At 43.8% G+C, this 20,442-nt stretch overlaps 1 long non-coding RNA gene across 1 annotated transcript; it reads right to left on the reverse strand.

The window, feature by feature from the left end:
* Positions 1-14,643: 14,643 nt before the first annotated feature.
* On the reverse strand, positions 14,644-17,346 carry LOC112633485. The gene is made up of 2 exons (XR_003121536.1): positions 17,266-17,346; positions 14,644-15,706 (listed from the first exon to the last, which is right to left on the reverse strand). It is a non-coding gene; the product is annotated as an uncharacterized LOC112633485 (long non-coding RNA).
* Between the last annotated feature and the right edge of the window lie 3,096 nt (positions 17,347-20,442).

Genomic DNA, 20,442 nt, shown 5'->3' on the forward strand with positions numbered 1-20,442 from the left:
ATTTTTGATTTCTGTGCACCCACAGGCTCAACACCAGGTGGAAGCTGCCAAGGCTTAAGGCTTGCACCCTCTGAAGCTACAGCCTGAGCTCTATGTTGGCCCCTTTCAGCCATGGCTGGGGCAGCTGGGATGCAGGGCACCAAGTTCCTAGGCTGCGCACAGCACAGGGACCCTGGGCCTGGCCCACAAAACTACTTTATCCTCCTAGGCCTCTGGGCTTGTGATTGGAGGGGCTGCTGTGAAAACCTCTGACATGTCCTGGAGACATTTTCCCCATTGTCTTGAGGATTAATGTTTGGTTTCTCATTATTTATGCAAATTTCTGCAGGTGGCTTGAATTTCTCCTCAGAAAATGGGATTTTCTTTTGTATCACATTGTCAGACTGCAAATTTTCTGAACGTTAATGCTCTGCTTCACTTAAAAAACTGAATGCTTTGAACAACACCCAAGTCACCTCTTGAATGCTTTGCTGCTTAGAAATTTCTTCCACCGGATACCCTAAATTATCTCTTTCAAGTTCAAAGTTCCACATATCTCTAGGGCAGGGGCAAAATGCCACCAGTCTCTTTGCTAAAACATAACAAGAGTCACGTTTGTGCCAGTTCCCAACAAGTTCCTTATCTCTGTGTGAGACCACCTCAGCCTGGACCTTATTTTTCATATCACTATCAGCACTTTTGTCAAAGTCATTCAACAAGTCTCTAGGAAATTCCAAACTTTCCCACATTTTTCTATCTTCTTCTGAGCCCTCCAAACTGTTTCAGTCTCTGCCTGTTACCCAGTTCTAAAGTCGCTTCCACATTTGTGGGTGTCTTTTCAGCAACATTCCACTCTATTGGTACCAATTTACTGTATTAGTCAGTTTTCATGCTGCTGATAAGACACACCTGAGAGTGAGAAGAAAAAGGTTTAATGGACTTACAGTTCTATGGGGCTGGGGACGCCTCACAATCATGGCAGAAGGTGAAAGTCATGTCTCACATGGTGGCAGACAGGAGAAGAGAGAGAGCTTGTGCAGGGGATTTCCTGTTTTTAAAACCATTAGATCTCATGAGACTTATTCATTGTAATGAGAACAGCATGGGACAGACTTGCCCCCATGATTCAATTACCTCCCACCGGGTCTCTCCCACAACATGTGGGAATTCAAGATAAGATTTGGGTGGGGACACAGTCAAACCAGATCAGGCACCTCTGATGGCTTCTTGCAGACACTCTCTGGAGGAGCACTCAAGACCAAGAAGGGCAGAAAACTATCAGGACCACTTGAGAAGGCTGCTGCTTGATTTCCCCGCTCCATGCTAGTGCCCTTCATCCATGCTCCACACAGAAGCATTTGCACTTAATACTCCCAGCCTCATATCCTTCACCTTCCCTCCCTCACTGTGCCTACCCTTACCCCTCACCCACTCTGAAGTCAAATTCCTAAAGACAGCCTGTCTCCCTGGCTCTTCCTTCAGTCTGACACACAGTCCAGGAGATGCTTAAAAGCTGGGCTCTGTCATGTTGCCTTAGGCAAGCCATGCAGGCAACTCACACTTCAGCTCCCTCTTCTGTAAAGTGGAAATGCTAATTCTTCTGAGGCATTTGTGAAGAGTAAGTAGAAAACTAACACGTAAAGGATTCAGCATAGTGACTGGTACGCAGCAAGTGGTCAGCACATGTTTTCTATTAGGGCTGATGCTGGAGCTATTGAATTGCTTGGGATCCCTGTATGGTGCTGCCACTCATATACCTGGGCCATGCTCAGTGCCACCCATCACCTGACAGGGGCTTCATCTTCAGAACTCAAAGGCAAGTTTGCTGGGCCCTCCAGCTTCACCTAAATGCTTCCCTTTAGTTTTCTCAGGTACCTGATCACCCCTCTAGCACAGCACTGTCCATTTCAAAACTGACACTATCTGTTTATGTATCTAAATCTTCCCTCCATAATATAAACTCTAGAACGTGAGGAAATGTGTCTGATCCATCTTGGCATCTCCATTATGGAACAAATTGACTTGTATTGAGGGACACAGAGAGATGGACAGTCAGAGGGAGAGGCAAAGCTAATAAACTTCCCAATTTATTTTTCACCAATACCCCTCCCATGCATTGTTAATAAAAAAAAATAATACATGCAGAAACACACACACACAGAATAAATAAAATGTACACATTTCCATCTTGTTCCAAGTAAATAATTCCATATCCTCAGCCATAACATTTTAATAAAGATAAAATTAATTTAAAACAGATAATTGAGTTGACTCATGTGACTGAATACGTATATTTAGCAAGTAGCTATTATGACAATAGCAGTTAATATTTATTGAAAACGTGCTGTGTGCCAGGAAAGATGTGAAGGGTACCACCTTTTTAACTAAATTGGTCATCCCAACAAGCTGCAAGAGGATGTTGATGTCCTGATGTTATACTTTGCGAAATAGATCCAGAGAAGTTAAGGAGGTGCTCAAGGTCACACAGCATAGTACAGTACTTGAAATTAGGTTTTTTTCTCCCTTTTGTGTTATGAGTTGAAGTGGACACCTAAAAATGACATAAGCCCCAGTGGTCCAGACACAGTGCCAGCTTTATCCAGCACAGTGGGCATTGAGTTGGGTTTATTTGGATTTAAAAAATGGACAAGAAGCCTGGGCAACATGGTGAAACCCTGTCTCTACAAAAAAATACAAAAATTAGCCCAACATGGTGGCCCAGGGCTCTTATCCTGCCTATGCAAGAGGCTAAGGTGGGAGAATCGCTTGAGCCCGGGAGAGGGAGTTTGCAGTGAGTTGAGTTTGCGCCACTGCACTCCAGCCTAGGCAATAAAGAGAGAGCCTATCTCAAAAAATAAATAAATAAATAGTTAAAATAAAATAGACAAGAGAGGTTGAATGCTGGTTTGAGGCCACATACCTTAGAGGACTGGCTAGTTCACAGACATCTTTTCACTGCATGCCAAGCTAAGTCAAATAAGCTATGGTGACAATAGAATCCCAATCTATGACTTCCACTGATCTAGGTCTTGTAACTTAAGCAGGGCTCTGCTAGCCGGCCAGATGGACGGAAGTGGAAAGTTGCTGAACCTTCAGGGAAGGTGTTGTCAGCGAGGAGGTCGTCATGGGATTTGTGTGGTGAGCAAGGAGACTAAAACAGTAATTTGAGATCAAGTGGAGGATAGTGGAGAAATAAGTTCAGAATGTCTTTTTCTTTCTTTCCTTTTTTCTTTTTTGACAGGATCCTGATGTGCCACTTAGGCTGGAGTGCAGGGACACCATCACAGCTTACTGCAGCCTCAGCCTCCCAAGGAGCTGTGTCTGAGGGGATGATGGGGCCTCCAGGTAGGGAGGTCTGGCGAGCAGCTGAAGAGGGGAGGAAGGCAGGAAATGCAGAGTGCCTCCTACACAGAGCTGAGGACTGCAGAGAAAGCAGAGGAAGTTTGTGTGCTCAAGATGGAGGAGTCAAGAGAAAGAAGAGCATGGGGCTGAACCTAGGCCCACAGCTGCTCCCCGTGCATTGCTGGAAGGAGGCTGGGCAGTTCATTAAGGATGTGACTGCAGCTTCAGAAGAAAACCAGGAACCGCAGCATTATGGAAGTGTGGGGGCAAGAGAGCTTCAAGAAGGAGGGGCTGGCCGGGCGCGGTGGCTCAAGCCTGTAATCCCAGCACTTTGGGAGGCCGAGACGGGCGGATCACGAGGTCAGGAGATCGAGACCATCCTGGCTAACACGGTGAAACCCCGTCTCTACTAAAAAAAGACAGAAAACTAGCCGGGCGAGGTGGCGGGCGCCTGTAGTCCCAGCTGCTCGGGAGGCTGAGGCAGGAGAATGGCGTGAACCCGGGAGGCGGAGCTTGCAGTGAGCTGAGATCCGGCCACTGCACTCCAGCCTGGGCGGCAGAGCGAGACTCCGCCTCAAAAAAAAAAAAAAAAAAAAAAAAAAAAAAAAAAAAAAAGAAGGAGGGGCTGATCAACCATATCCACTACTGCCACAGTCACAGATGATATCACTAGAGAGATGGCCACTGGGTTTGTCATTCAGAGTTCAACTTTTTTCAGTGCCATTTTAGCAAACAAAATGGTAGAGATATGAGAAGGGACTCTGGATGGTATCAAGGAAGTAGAAGCATCCTGTACAGAGGACTTCTTCAACTAGGTCAGCAGTCACCATGAGGAGGGAGATTGAGGAGAGTCTATAAGAAGAGAGATTTGGGGCAAATATCTTCACGAAGGTGAGCCTCTATTTTCTCATTTTTTTATTTTGGAAAAATTTAAAATAATAGTATATCACATCACACAGTACCCACAATACCAGCCCATGCCAATCCTGATTCATCACTACTCAACCCGCTTTGTCCTCCCATTGGTTTATTTACAAGTTCATTCCACATATGAAATCATTTCTTCCTTAACTAATCTTTTGAATTCTTCTCCAACATTCAAATGATACAGTCATTTAAAAGTACAATTTGGGAGGCTGAGGTGGGTGGATCACGAGATCAGGAGATTGAGACCACCCTGGCCAACATCGTGAAACCCTGTCTCTATTAAAAATACAAAAATTAGCTGGGTGTGGTGGCATTCGCCTGTAATCCCAGCCACTCGGGAGACTGAGGCAGGAGAATAGCTTGAACCCGGGAGGCAGAGATTGCAGTGAGCAGAGATCATGCCACTACACTTCAGCCTGGTGACAGAGCGAGACTCCATCTCGAAAAAAAAAAAAGTATGACCACATAGCATTAATACATCTAAAAAGTTAACAGTAATTCCTGAATAGCACATAAGTGTTCAAAGTTCCCCATTTCTCTCACACTATTTGAGGGTAAGGCACAGTTGCTCTATTAAAATCAAGATCCAAAGGTCTACACATGATCCACACATGACCTTTGGCTAACATGTGTTTCTCTCTTTTACATCTGTAAGTTTTTTCTCTCTCTCTCTCTCTCTTTCTCTCTCTCTCTTTCTTCTTGGTGCTTATTTGTTGAAGAAACAAGGTAATATGTCCTGTAGAGTTTCCCACCACGTGGATCTCACTGGTGGCATCCACATGGTGCCATTTAATAGGTTCCTCTGTTAACTGTATGTTCTGTCAGCTGGAAGTTAGACCTGAGGCTTCCTGCAGTCCATATTTGATTTCTTTTGTCAAAAAAATGTTGCGTGTTTTCTAATGTGTCACATAAGTATGTACAAGTTTCTCATGGTCTCTTTTTTTTTTGTAATGTTCAGATGGATGTGCAGGTTCAGAGACCATCTACTCAATCAATCCACTGTAAACTCTCAATACTTTTACTATGTTGGCAGGAAACTTTAAGTTCTTACTTTCTTACAAAACATCTAATTCATTTTGACCAGCAGAAAATTCAAGACTCTATAATCAGTAGATCAAGACATATGAAACACCAATGTCTTAAGTATAAAAATTACATAATTTCCATGATGAAGTATAGTCAATTTTTCAAAAATGAAAGCAATGTTCAAAAAGTGGTCTGTCAATGAAATGGAAATAATAGGTATGGAATATCTCAAACAAACAAACAAACCAAAAAAACAGATATTCAGCCAGGCATGGCAGCAAGTGCCTGTAGTCCCAGCTACTCAGGAGGTCCAAGCTGGAGGATGGCTTGAGTCTCAGAATTGAAGGCTGCAGTAAGCTATGATCAAACCACTGTACTTCACCCTGGGTGACAGAGAGAAATGCTACCTCTGGGGGAGAAAAGAAGAAAAGTATGAATGGTTGTTGTAGGGGGAGCAGCTTGCACAAACTACCCTTCTAGGAGGATGTTATCAGATCCCTGTAGACACCACTGTTTCTAACAACACTGGAGGTGCTGGAAGCTGATGCTGGAGGTTGCTGACAATAACTAATGTGGAGATTTTCCTTCTCATAAAGGGCCTTCACTAGATGCTGGCAGAGAGAATGGAAAACTAGGTGTATTTTTTAAAGATATTCCATACCTATTATTTCCATTTCATTGACACACCACATTCTGAACACTGCTTTCATTTTTGCAAAATTGAAGGAAGGACTGAAAGGATTTGGTAAATAATTTTAAAAACAGAGAGTGGAGATATCACCAATACCTTGACCAACTAACTCTTAAGTAACAAAAGAATGTGAATTGGGAGTTTCATAAAAATATGAAAAATATCCTGCAGATTTAGGCCAATGGACACCTCACCTGGTATTTCTCTACCTCATGGATAACTAGCATGGTCAGTTATATAACCCCAGAAATTTCCCTAAGCCATCAGAATCCACCCCTCATCTCTAATTATTTTTTATAACTCTGCTCATAAATAACAAGTGGACCCGTTGCTTGGAGGTAGTCTATAAAGCAGAGTCATTGGGCAAATAGCATTTTAAGCAAAACAAAAATTTTTCTATTTATCAGGAAAGAAAAAAAAAAAAGACAAATCAGACCCTACATACTGAATTGGTTATACAAATACTCTGGGGTTGGGAGATCTGCCAATACCCCTGCACATACAGAGAATTTTGTAGAAGAAAGTAAAAATTGTGATCAACACCAGCAGAGCCTAATAGGCTGGGAGCCTGAGGCCTGACAAAGAGGCAGGAGGCACACCAGAAAACCCCTCTAACCCTGGAGGTGAGAAAGAAGGCAAAGGGAGAGAGGAGGCGAAACCTAGAACTAAAAATCTGGGAGAAACAACCCAATCTTGGAGATAGCCCTAAAAATGCTTGTTAGAAGACTCACATTGAACAAATGATCTAAATCTCATCATTTCGATCTAAGATTTCAATGGAGAATCCCCCCCACCCTGATCCAGTCCCTGACAACTTGTTGTTACCCATCCAGCAGGACAGGGGCTTACCGCTCCCAGCTGCTTCTCTAAGAGGAGTCTCAACCACAAATGCTGGCATTTGACCACAGACGGCCCACATGGGCAGGCAGAATTAGGTCTTCATTGGAATAACTGAGCAGAAGAGCTGGGGCCTGGAAAGAGCCTTCCCGGACATGCAGGGCCCTTGTAGTGGCCAGGCCACTGTCCTGAGATCTCAGGCTGTGTCCAGGAGGGTATTGTGGTGTGGTGTGGAAGGGGTCAATATTTCCTGTAAAGAAGGAGTGCTTTAAGGGTGATAAGAACTCAGCCATCTCTTCCCTATTTAAGAGGAAGTCAATGTAAGTCCTTTGGCCCAGAGTTACATGGAAGAAGATACTGGATCTTGTAAGAAAGTAGGCTTTGCACCAGAGATGGAGGCATTTGCAATGCAGAGACTGGAAAGGAGAGAATAGGGTGGCATGTGCTCCACAGAGAGCAGCAGAGGAGCAGCTCAGGATCCCCACCCCTTCTCCTGAGAGTACTCGAGCCTCACTTGAGACAAATTCTTAAGATAATCATAAAAATCCATAGCAACTTTGTTGATGTTGGGGTGTGCACTGAGATTCCAAATCAAGAGGCTGGGCAAGTGAAACAGGTTCAGATTTCTTTCACAGAGCAGGTGAAAGAATGTGAGGACTCCTGGTCAAAGTCAAGAGCTCAGCACTGTGTGCTCATCTGCTCTGGTCACATCTATTCCCGCCCCACGTTTCTATAACAGGAAATGAGGCCAAAATGCATCTCTGACATCATTCACTTCCAAAATGCTCTCCAAAACAAACTTTTTCACAATGGTCTGTGAGATTGTTTGTTTTGTTTATCCTCCGATGAAGGAGAGAAACTGAGGCCAAAAGACGAGTTGGCATTTCCAAACCTTTCACCCATGTCTGGGGCCATGAGGATGAAAATGCTCCCACACCTCAAGTAAATGCTGTATCAGTGTTTCAGCACAAGAAAAAATAAGATGCTTTTGAGAGTGTGTGACAAGTGATCTGAGTCATAAGATCTCCAGAACCCTGATTTGAACAGTAAAATGAAGGAAATAGCCAAAGGCCTCCCCTATGCTGCTCCTCCAATATTGGCTGCCTGGACAGCACTGCAGCCTCGGCGAGACAGACAGGACAGTTCTCTCTGCTGGAAACCAGAAGGGTGTGTGTGTGTGTGCAGCCTCAGGCAGGTGACCTCGGAAAGCAGGAGTGAGGCCTTGGGGAAGCTGAGGCTGGCAAGAAGGAAAAGTCAACTCTGGGAAGCATCATTAGGCTGGTCACGGCCACAAGCAGCAGGGGCTCCAACCAGCCAGCACCCTGTGAGGAGCCAAGTGGAATGCCGGCCAGGCGCATCCCCAGGGAGCACAGGTGAGGGAAGCACATATCCCACCCCCAGGGCTCGGGGCTTGCCCTGAGCGGTGACTTTGTGTCACTCTGGCCTACACACACACAGGCCTGGCACACGGTGCCTCCCAAGAGTAGAAATCAAAATTCTATATCAATGCCAAGTGCTTTTTGGCCAAGGGTACTGTTCCCCATGGCCACAGCAGGGATGCCAGGTGAGAGTAGAGGAACCTAAGCCTGGGGGTCCCCAAAGTCATCACCCAACAAATCTTTTCTTCTTAAAAACACATATATACTCATCATTCTGGAAGATGCCCTGACATTCCAAGTTTGGCCTGCACACTCAGTTCTCCCACCGGCCCTCCCATCCCTACAACCCTCCATCCCCTTTGCTCCTTCTTGTCTAAGAGAAGGGAGCAGGAGCCTGACTGCCAGCTGTGTCTCCTAAGGCAGACCTGGCTGGGCTTCTCTCTCCTCTGCCTATAAGGCCCAATGTTCAGATGTCAAAGATCTGTCTTTTTATAGACACAAAGAGCCATGTAGAATCACTGTTTTTGGGATTGCTGTCCTTGCAACTGTGATGAACATCAATGACCTTCCATTCATTTCCTCTAACTTCCGAGGGCTGGAGTAGCAAATTCCCCTTCCCCTCTTTTGCATGTTTGCAGGATGGGAGTTTCAGATGTTGTTTACCTGCCAGACGTGGAGTGGAGGCTTCCCAAAGCAGCATGATGATGTATCCACTTTAGGACCACATGGTAACGGGGACTGAGAGAACAGGGTGTCCTTCCTAGGAGGGACCGAGCCAGTCGGAGCAGTCTGGCCCTGCCTGCAAAGCCTGTGTGGCCTTCGGAACATAATTTAACCTCCCTGGGCTCCGTTTGCTTCTGTTTGAGACCCTCTTCCTAATTGTGCCCGTGGTGCCAAGTTCATAATCAGTGCTCAGTTCGTGGTGGACCCCCCTTCATCCCCCAAATGTCAAAGTCTCCAGCTTCCCATTTCCCTTCCATTCCTGACTTTAAGTCCTTGAGTTGGGTGACCATTAATATTACTGCTAGGAGCATTTTCAGAGCACTTTACGTTTACACCTTTTATTCCTCCCCAGATAGTTCTCGGCCCTTTCTTCTGAATAGGTATTAAAAACACATCATTGGACAAATTCCTTTCCCTAGAAGATACATCATGAATGTGGTTGGAGAAGGCAGGGTCATAATTCGGAGAATTCAGGGTTGATTTACCTTATCCTCCTGCTCTTTTGCTGTAAAGTCCGGAGCCCCAGGAAGTGCTGCCAAACTCCCGCTTATTTTCCAAGAGCAGGGCAGAATAAATTGCTATTTTGTTTGGTTTTGTTTCCCATATACAAGGCCTCCCAGGCCCTGGAACCTAGGCTGCTGGCATTTTAATTAATGTTAATGACTGGGCTGACCCCCTCCCCAGTGAATCTGAGTAAGGGAAATAAATAGCCAAACCCGAACAAAGCCATGTGCAGACGTGGTACCCTCTAGAAAAACTGACTTCTCCGATGGCTGGCCAGGGTCTCTAACCAGGCCCACGCTCCTTCCTCATATTCCCCCAATTTTGAATTTTTTAGTTCAAATAGAAATTGGTTGCCGGGGGAAGCAGGTAGATTTCTTCCTTTAATACATAAATGATTCTGGGGCCTCGGAATCAGAATCTCCACTTTCTTATTACGAGGAGAATTTTTACTCTGAGATCAATACAACCAGAATGTGTCCAACCATAACTTCACAACAACAGAAAAGATACATAGCAAATGCCTTCAAATACCTGGAATCTGGCCTCAAAATCAACCTGGCATTTAAATCGACATGTACATCCCAGTTGGGTCAAAACATAGTCAAGATTTCCCCCAGAGATATTTCATTTTTATTTTCAAGTATATTTCTATTTTCCTCCCCAACCTTTACGGCTTAAGCGTTTTATCCAGTTTAAACGATAGGGATTTAAATTGCTATTTTAGTGGAAGAGGCTTGATTAAAACCTGTGTCCTCATCAAATTATTGGGGACAGTGGTTCTTGGGCTCTGTTTACATTAGTGTCAACCTTAATTTAAATTCCGCATAACTATATTTGCTTCGCTAAATGCATTCACCAGGAACACACCACAAATTACTTTGCATTATGAGCAGAGTCTCTTTGTCTATTGCAAAGTGTTTTGAAATTAGCACCATAAGTAACTAGCTGTAAGTGTCACTCCATCTCCTTAATGCCTCATTAATCAAACTCCTCGGCAGCTGGTGTGATGTCCAAGCCCCTCACATATAAGATCAGTATCATTTGCTCCTTGCCTTTGACCACGGTCTTTAAACTTGATTTGTTATTTGTGCATTTGCCCTTGCTGCAGCTCTGCTCCTCCCTCAGTGGCCTCCCAACACGTGGGGCTTTGTATGGATACCAGTTGCATGCGTACTCTTTGTAGAAATTGGAAATAAAAACCCATTTCCCATGTTGTGGAAATGCATAGCCTCAAGGGCAGGAAATTCTTTTAATGGAAGAAGAGTTTCACTTATTTCCCTGAGTTATCCACAGTGATTCCACATGATTTTCAGATTAATGCTAAAATGCCATAATGGAAAAATTTCCCTGGGCAAGTTTTTCTCTATGTCAAGAATTAGAGAAAAGAATTACATTCACCCAGGCAGACTACAATTTCCATCTTGGCCTCAGTTTCCCCCCAAAAAAAACAGATGTATTTAGTCTAAGCACCTAATCAGGAAAAAAAAATGTATTTTTTCCCTTATTATGTGATATGAATTATTTTGTACAAAATACAAAATTTTAGAATTTATGCTTGCAAAAGAAATACAGAACAATTTGTACTTAATAATTTTATTATAGGTACACACAAAATCATAGAAAAATATGATATATTTTATAGGATGTTTTTGTCTTTTCATGATGCCATCAAATATTTGCAAATGCCTAAATGGAACCCTTTCTTCATTCTCCATACCCTTTCCCTATATCACACACAAGTCCAAAAACACAAACATACACACACAGACACACACACACCTATACACATGCATCCTTTTAACCAAAGGTAATACTCACTGGTTTTAAAACTAACAGCTCTACTGGACAATGGCTTCATGGACATTTTAGAGGCTGTCTTAAGTCTGGTGTGGTCACAGGCACGTTGGATATGATTTCCCTGCAGGGCTGCCCTCTCGGTGGCTGTGGGGGAGGCATGCGGCCCCTCGCCTGCCAGTGCTGAGCTCAGACCCACAGTGAGCCGAGATGAACAGGTGCTTTCTTCTCTGGCAGCGGCACGTGAGGTCGGCTCTTTGCACAGCAGCGTCTCAATGGGAGACCTTTAGCTTCATGGCCTTTCCTTCTGACCACCCAGCAGGAAAAATATACGAAAGCATTTTTTTTCTGCCAGTGTTGTCGGTGAGACAAAAATACAAAAGCAAAATAACACACAGTATTAGTACTTTGTATTTCCCACAGGTGGGCTTCTGAAATGTTTAACGCAATCATAGTAAACCATTAGTTTTCTTTGGAATTAATTTTTTTGCCTTTTCACCTTATAAAACCATTCAGGCTAAATAACCGCATTACAATAGAATTAAACATTGAAGCCTGGCTCCCAAAATCAACATCCATGGAAAAACCCACTGAATCAGAACACACACCCAACAGTGCAAATCTGTGTTAGATTTTGACTTTAATATCAACTTAACATAACTGTAGTTTACATTATCATATCTACTTTCTCTTATATTTAAAATAGGCTCTGATTTTAGAAGAGCAAATGTAAAAAATATTTTGATTATTTGTTGATGACATTTACTCTGATTATAGATGTAATCTATGGCAATTACAAAAGTACCTTGTATGTCCCATCTCCAGTTCATCCTGCTTTTACCCTGAGTCCAGCAACCTCTATTCATCAGGATTCTGAACAAAATAAGCATGGAAAGGGGAAATCCAAAATAATATTCAGAAGTGGCAAATCTTAACTGAACACAGTTTTAAATTTGACAATTTAAAACTTTTTCCTCTTTTCAGCAGCCAGAAGAAGTCTGGTTATTTTAAACCAAAATCTCTGCCCCCAAACCCCTTTCCCTGCACTCCATGAGCACCTCTCCCCCTTTTCCCCAAAAGGCAACATTTTGGCTTGGCAAGCAATACACATCACGGAACCCTTCCATTTAAATGACCCACAAAGATTGCATCTAATCACAGCTTGCAAGAAAGAAAGAAAGAAAGAAGGAGAGAGAGAGAGAGAGAAAGAGAGAGAGAAAGAAAGAAAGAAAGAAAGAAAGAAAGAAAGAAAGAAAGAAAGAAAGAAAGAAAGAAAGAAAGAAAGAAAGAAAGAAAGAAAGAGAAAGAAAGAAAGAAATCAGACATAGGCAGTGTCAGTGTCCTATACGTCCACCCCCTCTGTTCTTCCATTCTCTCCCTCACCATCCTCTTGTAAAATAAAAGAAAGCCAAGCATAACTTGTTACAGTAAAGGCACCCCGAGATTTAGGGGGATAAGTACGGCCTTACTTGTTAGCTGCAATGCTGCAGCTGTGCTCTTATCTGGCCAAAGGAGACAGGGGACAACAAAAGATCCCAAAGAAGGGACGGTGGACGCATGGGAAAACCACTACCCCAGCATTGTGGTGCCCTTCTGCTGAGCAAATAGTTCAAACTGTTCATTCCCATCTTCTATTCTCTCCCTGGTACATTGTCTGTGCCCTTGCATTTCATTCTGCAAGGAAGGTTGCTCTCTGGGCCTATAAGCAAACAGTCCAGAAAAGGGCTAGCCATCCTCTTCTCTTCCCCGGAGAACTAGCATTTTTATTTCGGCTCCAAGCTGTCAAAGATCTGGAGAGTTTATGTCAGTGTCCTGAATTAATTGCTTTAAGCTGGAGCAAGCTCCACGGGCTACCAAATGTCCAAAAGATGTTTATTAATAACATTTCCTCCAGGATTGTGGCTCCAAGCTGTCTCTGGGTGGTGGCTTTTCTATGCTGCCACCCTCTCACCCCTGGCCTCTTAGTGCTCAGGAGGAGATTGCCTCTTTCAGTCATCATGACAAAATTTAGAATTGCCCGAGGTGAAATAAATATCCACCTTTGTCACAGGGTGTACACGGTGGATATCTTTGTCCTGACCCAGAAAGAGTTACAGAAGCCCTGTGTGCAACCTACAAGTGGGCTGGGGGAGAGCAAAAAGCAGCCAGGACCCCCCTCTGTGAAAGCTCATTTAGCCAATACAATTAGCAAAAGGAGTAGGAGAAATCGGGGCTTCGGCTTCCCCTCCCCACCTTCTCCTCCAAAAGAAAATTCAGTGAGGCTGACAACACAATGCATTTTGAAGTTTTCCGGGTACCAAAAAAAAAAACAAAATAAAAAAACAAAAAAAACACACACACACACAAAAAAGCCTCTTTAATAGAATGAAATAATAAACCAATTTATATACCGATATAAGACTAGGATCGTGAATGCCATTGTGTAATTTTCCACTTGACTTTTCATTATCTACCTGAACAAAATCAATCTATATGTATGGGATCAACATACAATTCCAGAGATAAAAGCCGAAAATAAATGCGCTTTGCATATCCTGGAGATAAAAGACACAATCCTTGGTACTGCCTTTTCTTCTCCAGCAGATGCATTTATAAAATAAATTGTTGTGTCAAGGAAAAAGTGAGACGTAGCAGCGTATCCTGAGTGTTGACTCCTTTGCTGGAAATATTGATCCTGCAAATGAACAGTGGTTAATAAGTACCCTGCAGACGATATCAGGTCTTTTGCCCTAGTTTACCCAGAGTGCAGTCTGGGTCAATGTTTCTCCCAACCAAAGCTCCCCACCTCCAAAAAAAAGAAAAAAAAAGACTTCCCCTATTAGCATGGATTTAAAGCTGAGGACTTCAAGGGCTTTTTAAAGCCACTCTACAGAGACAAAGCACATTGAAAATTCACATTATATTAGAAAACCCCGTGCAGCAAATGCCCAGCTTGTGAAGCACACAGCCCTCAAAAGGGAAGGAGAGAGAGTTCCATGCACTTTAGGGTTGACATTTATTACTTTAAACAGGTGGGGTTCCATTCCTTGTGTGCCCTTCTTTGCTCCAATAATTAGCAATGGCGCTAAGAGTAGTAAAGCTCTCTACACATTGGCCATGCTATGGGTCCTCCCTAATTCCATTTTTTTTTTTTTGGAATGTGTCACTGAATCTGTGTGAATCTGTGTGCCCTGGTGGGCAGATGATGGGGTATTGTTGAGGGTACTCTGGCTGTTTGTGTGCCCTGTTGTGTTCAGGGCTCTTTGAGGAAAGTACACCCACTCTGCCCTCCCAGGGTGGGCTCACTTTGGTTGCTATTCACCTTCCTGTAAGGGAGGGGTTCATTTCCAACGTTGAATAGATAGCAAAGAGAGGCCCACAAGGCATGGGACCATCTCTCACCCCAAACAATCACTCTGAGTTTGTGAATACCTTCCGGTCATAGAAAAGGATTTCCAAAAATTAGCTACTCTTCATTGTTTATTCACTGTTAGATTCAGTAACCTCAGAGGAGCTTAAATGTCCATGGCAGTGTGATTGTCACAGCTTCAGTTCTTACAGCAGGACAAATCCACACTTGCATATTTTAGGATCTTTGCGCTGACAAATGTTAATGGCTGTTGGTCTATTGGTTCAGCAAGATTTTGCAACTCCCGATGTTCATGTACCTCCTTCCCTTCTCCTGGGCTCTGTATTCACACACAGCACCATTTGGACTGGGACCATTGCCTCTTGATTAGCAAATCTGGTGCTGTGTTCCATTCTTCGGTTTATATTGGTTGAAAACTCTGAGGAAAGCGTCCAGAAGCAATCCGATGCAGTGTCATGGCCTTTGGGGAAATGCTTGGGAGGGTCAAAGCTCAGCCTGGGGAGAAGCTCATGTGCTTTTAGTCACAGAAGACTCTTAGGACAATCAGTGTGCTTTCTTCGTCTCATCTTTTTGTTCCAGTAGCTGTAAATAAGCAAATCTAGAGAAAATGTAAGATGTGGTCAAGAAGAGTTATGCAGTCATTAGACTTTTGTTTGAAAAGGGAACACCATCCTGAAGGCATGTTTTGAAAAGGTCCTATATTTTCATGACAGAAATGATGCCTTGAATGGCTACAGCTTTCAGCCTTGGTGAACCCCAGGCTTACTTGATCCATGTTTTAATTGCTCTGTGATTCAAATCTGCATCATAGGGAATCAGTATAGTGACATAAGAACTTCAACCAGCATAAAGAACATTTTCAGGAGCTTTGTACCTCCTAAGTTCCCCGAGGAAAGACAACACACCAGAACAGGGTGTCACTATTTCCACAGAGAAACCTGCTCATGCTGGAAAATGTCTTGCTAAGTGGCCTCAGAACCATCTTCTCAGGCTGGAACAGTGCTCCATGCACATGCAGAATCCTGACACAGTGGAACGCAGCCCGTGTTGATGAAATAAATATTTACTAAACAGGAGAAACTGAGTTTTTCAAAAAGGTATTTTTATAATACTTTTAGTGCCCATGTCTTAGTTGAACTATCTTGATGCCATTTCCTAGGGGAAGAAAAATGGACAGTAAGAAGTCCAGTAAATATATGTGATGCACAGGTTTCAATAAATAAAATCAGATGGAAAGTTGTCAACTTTTGCTAGCTCTAGTATTTTAAAAACTGTACATCAACAGTGCAGATCTTTAAAAAAAAATAGATAAAGGGTATAAAATAATTTAAAGTCCAATGTGTCCCTTCACACCAGGCTTGATTGAGAAATGAGAAACCCGTTTTATAGGTGAACTAAAATGAGATAGGTATTTCATGTACCCTTTTACAGAGGCCAAATGGGAATGCTTTCCAATGTTGTTTTTATATTGCAGGGAAAGAGTGGGAACAGGAATTGGGTGAAACATAGTGCTCAATCAGAATCTCTTGCAACTCTTCTAAAAGCATTCACTTGAACTCAGTGAATGTCTCCCATGGCATTCCAGATTACCAACACAGATATCCATTCAGAAGAGGATGAGATCTCAGAATGCGGCCAGAAGAGGACTTTGCTCTGCCCTAAAGACACCGCAATCTTAACATGTCCTTCAAGTGGTCCCTGATCAAGATAGCTGTTTTTTAAAATGAAAAGAAACATGACTGTCATTTATCCATGATGACAACATGAACAGTGAATTAAAATTTCATTTTGAAAGTATACTGTCACTGTGAAAAAATTCCTGGATTGTAACACTACAGAATGCTATGAGAGACACTTATCATTTATTCTGTCTTATAGTCGATCTCAAATTGTTATAAAATGTTTTAAATGCAGAAAACTAAGTGAAAAATCTCTAAAACCAAATTAACATTTGCCTCATAAAACATTGCTTTTATCACAGGGGACATGCAAGAAGGTGGCTGGCCACTCCTCTCATACATATCCCTGTTTTTCATGACTTGAAAATGTCGCAAATATATTTCTTAAATATGTCTTTATTATTTAACAATGAGAACTATGTAACCTTACTCCATTTCTCTTACCATGTTACAGAACTAAAAAGCACAAGATACCAGGGAGAGAAACAGGTTTCTTTTAGAGAAATAGGAAAACAGTTGCTCTATTACACAACTGGGGTAATAACAGTATTATGGCAATTCCCTTTAAATGGCATTTGATACACTTTGACAGAGGGAGTGTCAGGCGTTCTGCTTTGTACAACTTCGGGTTGCACCAGCACCAGTTGTGTCAAACATTTTGATATAACGTGGGGTTCATAAAAGTCAAATTAGGTGTTCAAATGTACTTCATTTTCCTTTTCCAGAAATTCTACAAGATAGAGATAGGGATTCACAGACAAACACAGAAAGGATACTTAGTTCTCAATGAAGCCCGGGGGAAGGGGGTAGTTTGTGAGAGCGTCCTTCTAAAAGGAACTGTCTGTTCCCTGCAGAAATGACCATTCCTTGTCCCAGGCATCATTCAAAGTTCAAAAGAAGCATCTGCAGCTCAGCACAAGAAAGTGCTTTGCTCCCAACCTCCTAATGCCACTCGCACTTTAAAAGTGGTTAATACCTGCTGTGGACTGACTCAGATAAACCAGGAACAGCATCCCAGAATCTCTGCACACTGACCTGTGAATTGCTGAAGCCAAAGAACACTGGTGAAGTCCATTTCTCTCCCTCACTTTCCTCCAAGAAAAAGTAAAAGAAGAGTAGAAAACACACTGGGAGTTCTTTGTGGTTGTTTTCTTTTGTTTTTTCTTTTCTTTGAAGAAAAAGAAGAAAAAAAAAAGATAAGCATCCATTTCCAAGTAATTTGAAGAGAGATAATTCTAGTTATTGAAGAATTTCAATAACGGCTTTAGTAGAAACTCAAGACTGATTCAAACAGCAAATATTGAGATGCGGTTCCATCCCAATTTATGAGATTTTCTTTTTCTTTTTTGAGTAAGTAAATAATTTTAAAGAGCCACAAAAGAAGGGAGGCAAATTATTAGATATTTTGCTTGACATCAAAGTAATTTTACATTTATAAAGGCATACTGGCTATCAAAACTTTTAATGTTCCAGTCCTAGCTAAAAAGTCATGTCATGTCCCCCAAAATGAGCCTGAATTGATGTGAGGTTTTATGCAAATTTTAGGTCTGGTGAAGGGAATTTTGTGGAGCTGTGTGTCATGGTTTGGGGTGAAATTAAACCCTACGCTTGATTCCAGTGTCCATTTTGAGCTGGTTATGATTGCATGTGTTTTTCCTGTTTGTACCCGCCTTCTTCAGCCCTCTATGCACATACAGATGGTTACATTCTCATACTGGGTACTGGGAGAAGGTCACATGCTTTGCATCAATGGCAATTAGTTCCCTTTTTAAAATGGAAAATGTCATTAAGTTCTTGAATAATTCAAGAGTAGAGGTCACAATACAGTGTCCCTTTTGGGGGTCTTTATGGTGCAAATGGCAAAACAAGGCGATCCTATCAGTAAGAGTAGATCTAAGGTTTACAATGTAGCTCTATTTAGTGTGACAGGAAAATTAAATTACAGGAGGCACTCACTCATTGTCACCCGTTAACAGGCTTGGGAAAATTGTGAGTCCCTGGGGGCAAATCACTGACGACGTGCGAGGGGAATAAAAATATTGCATTTTAATTGGCTGTTGTTTCCTTTGCTTGATTTTGAAAACAACAAACATAAACAAGTCCCCCACAGCTCTCCTTGGAAATAGGGTCCCGAGTCTCCCAAACACGACCCCAATTACAGTCTCTGCCCAGAGGCGGGCGGGTTAACCGCTCTGGGGAGCCTGGGTCTGTTTTCTCAACCATGGTTGAGCTGGTCTTTATCAAGGGGTTCCTGGAAAGGAAAATATAGGGACAGGTTTCAAATAAAATGGGCTTCCACTACTCGACCCCCCGCCCCCATCGGAGTCAGCTGGAGTGCAGTTATTATGTTTCTTGAACAAGGGCAGCCTTTCGATTCTATCAGGACTGAGGAGGAGGAAGGGAAGACAGAATGACGCGGAGGCCACCCACTCTTTCTCCTCCCCAGAGGAAAAAGAGTTCGAACTCCTTTTGACATATCGGGTCGGAGACGGTGCAGCTTGGGCTGGAGCAGGGTGGACGACGGTTCGAAGAAGAGAAAGTGCAGGCTGGAGGAGCGAAACCAAAATCCTGAAGTCACTAAATGGGATGAAAGTGTCTCCAGGGCCGTGCCAGCACATCCTAGCCCCCTCTGGTGTCCCCAACTAAGACTGATGGGCGTGGCTGCCTGGGTCCCGCTCCCACCGCAGCGGGGTTGCGCTTCCAGTCTTGCCCCAAGGCCGTCTGCCTGTTCGCCCGGCCCTCCTCTGCGCGGTGCCCAGCGGGCTCTCCCGGACGGGGCCGACCTTGGCACCTGCAGGAGAAACCCCGGACTTGCCAGTGCTCCCGGAGGCGGGAGAGCGATGGGGAGGGCGGGAGAGGAATACAGCTAACCGAACCCATGGTGACTGGGGTGGGATAGGCCGGGTCGGGTGGGGACTGGCTGCCTAGGGTCGGTTCCCTGTGCTCTCTAGAACTTGTGGGGGAAAAGCGAGAATGACAGTCCGTCTGCCTCGTGCTCTTTTCGATCTCTCCCCCGACCCCCAGTGACATTTGGCAGGCATTTTCCTTTCGTGGTCTCCTCCACTAAGAACCTTGGAAGTCCTATGTCAGCGAAGTGAGCGTTGGGAGGGGGCGAGGAGAACCCCCCGGAGGGCCAACCCGGGTTCCGTGTTTGGCGCATCTCGGCAGCAGGAGCTCGCCAAACCCGGACAGCCCCACGGACCCGCGAGGACTCGGGGGCTCGGCCGGCTGCTCTGCCGACCCCATCGCGCCCGATCGGCCCCGGCTGCCTGGCCCCGGGTACCCGGGCTCCCGCCGCCCTCCCCGAGCCGGAGCACCCGCTCCCGCTCCAGCTCCCGCAGCCCGAGCCCGAGGAAGGCTGCTCCGAAGGTCCCCGGGCCACTCGCGGGCAGCCTGAGCCAGGCCGCCAGCCCGCGGCTAGGGGCTCACCCAGGAATGAGGAAAGTGGGTGCTGCTTTATTTCGGAAGCTGGTCCGACTCTGTGAACACCTAGATAGAGGGCGGCATTTAATTTTTATATACACATGTATATATATTCCAACGTTATTTGTCCTAGAGCGAGTTATTTGTGCCTCAACTTTGATACATTTCCTACTAGAATTAGAGAACAAGGTTCCTGCCTGGGGTGGGAGCGGAAGAGAAGAGTGAGGGGGCAGTTTAGATGTTTTTTCTTTTCTAAATGATTCAATTTAAGCAAACACTTGGGGGCTCCAGGCCGCTGTAATTCCAAAGACAATTTTCTCTGGTTTTAATTTGATTTGCATTTTTTCAACTTTGATAATATTCAATTTCATGGCTGAATACACATGTAAACACCGTTAGGTCGTGTTTTTCGCCCCTTTCACCAAACAGAATGTCGCTTGTCTCGGTGCCATGGGAGGTTACACCCCGCGTCCTCAAAATATGTGCAAGTTTCTCCTAAATTATTTTTCAAAACTTAGCGCGGCAATTTGCCTGAGCTTCAGACGTGGCGAACTAAAATATATCTAAACTGAATGTATTTACTGAACTAGCCAAAGTGTGGGAAGACCTGCACAGACATTGCCAAAAGGAAGGCAGTAAAGGAAATAAATTCCTATTTGATATAGAATCAATTCTATTTTTACCCAGCATTATTTTTCCATACTGTATTAATAGTTTTAAACAATTCAAAAATAACAAATAAATTATCTTCTCCCAGAAATGTTTTTAATGTGGATTTCATTGCTAGAA

The sequence above is a fragment of the Theropithecus gelada genome, chromosome 10 (genome assembly GCF_003255815.1).
Source record: "Theropithecus gelada isolate Dixy chromosome 10, Tgel_1.0, whole genome shotgun sequence".
Taxonomy (NCBI): domain Eukaryota; kingdom Metazoa; phylum Chordata; class Mammalia; order Primates; family Cercopithecidae; genus Theropithecus; species Theropithecus gelada.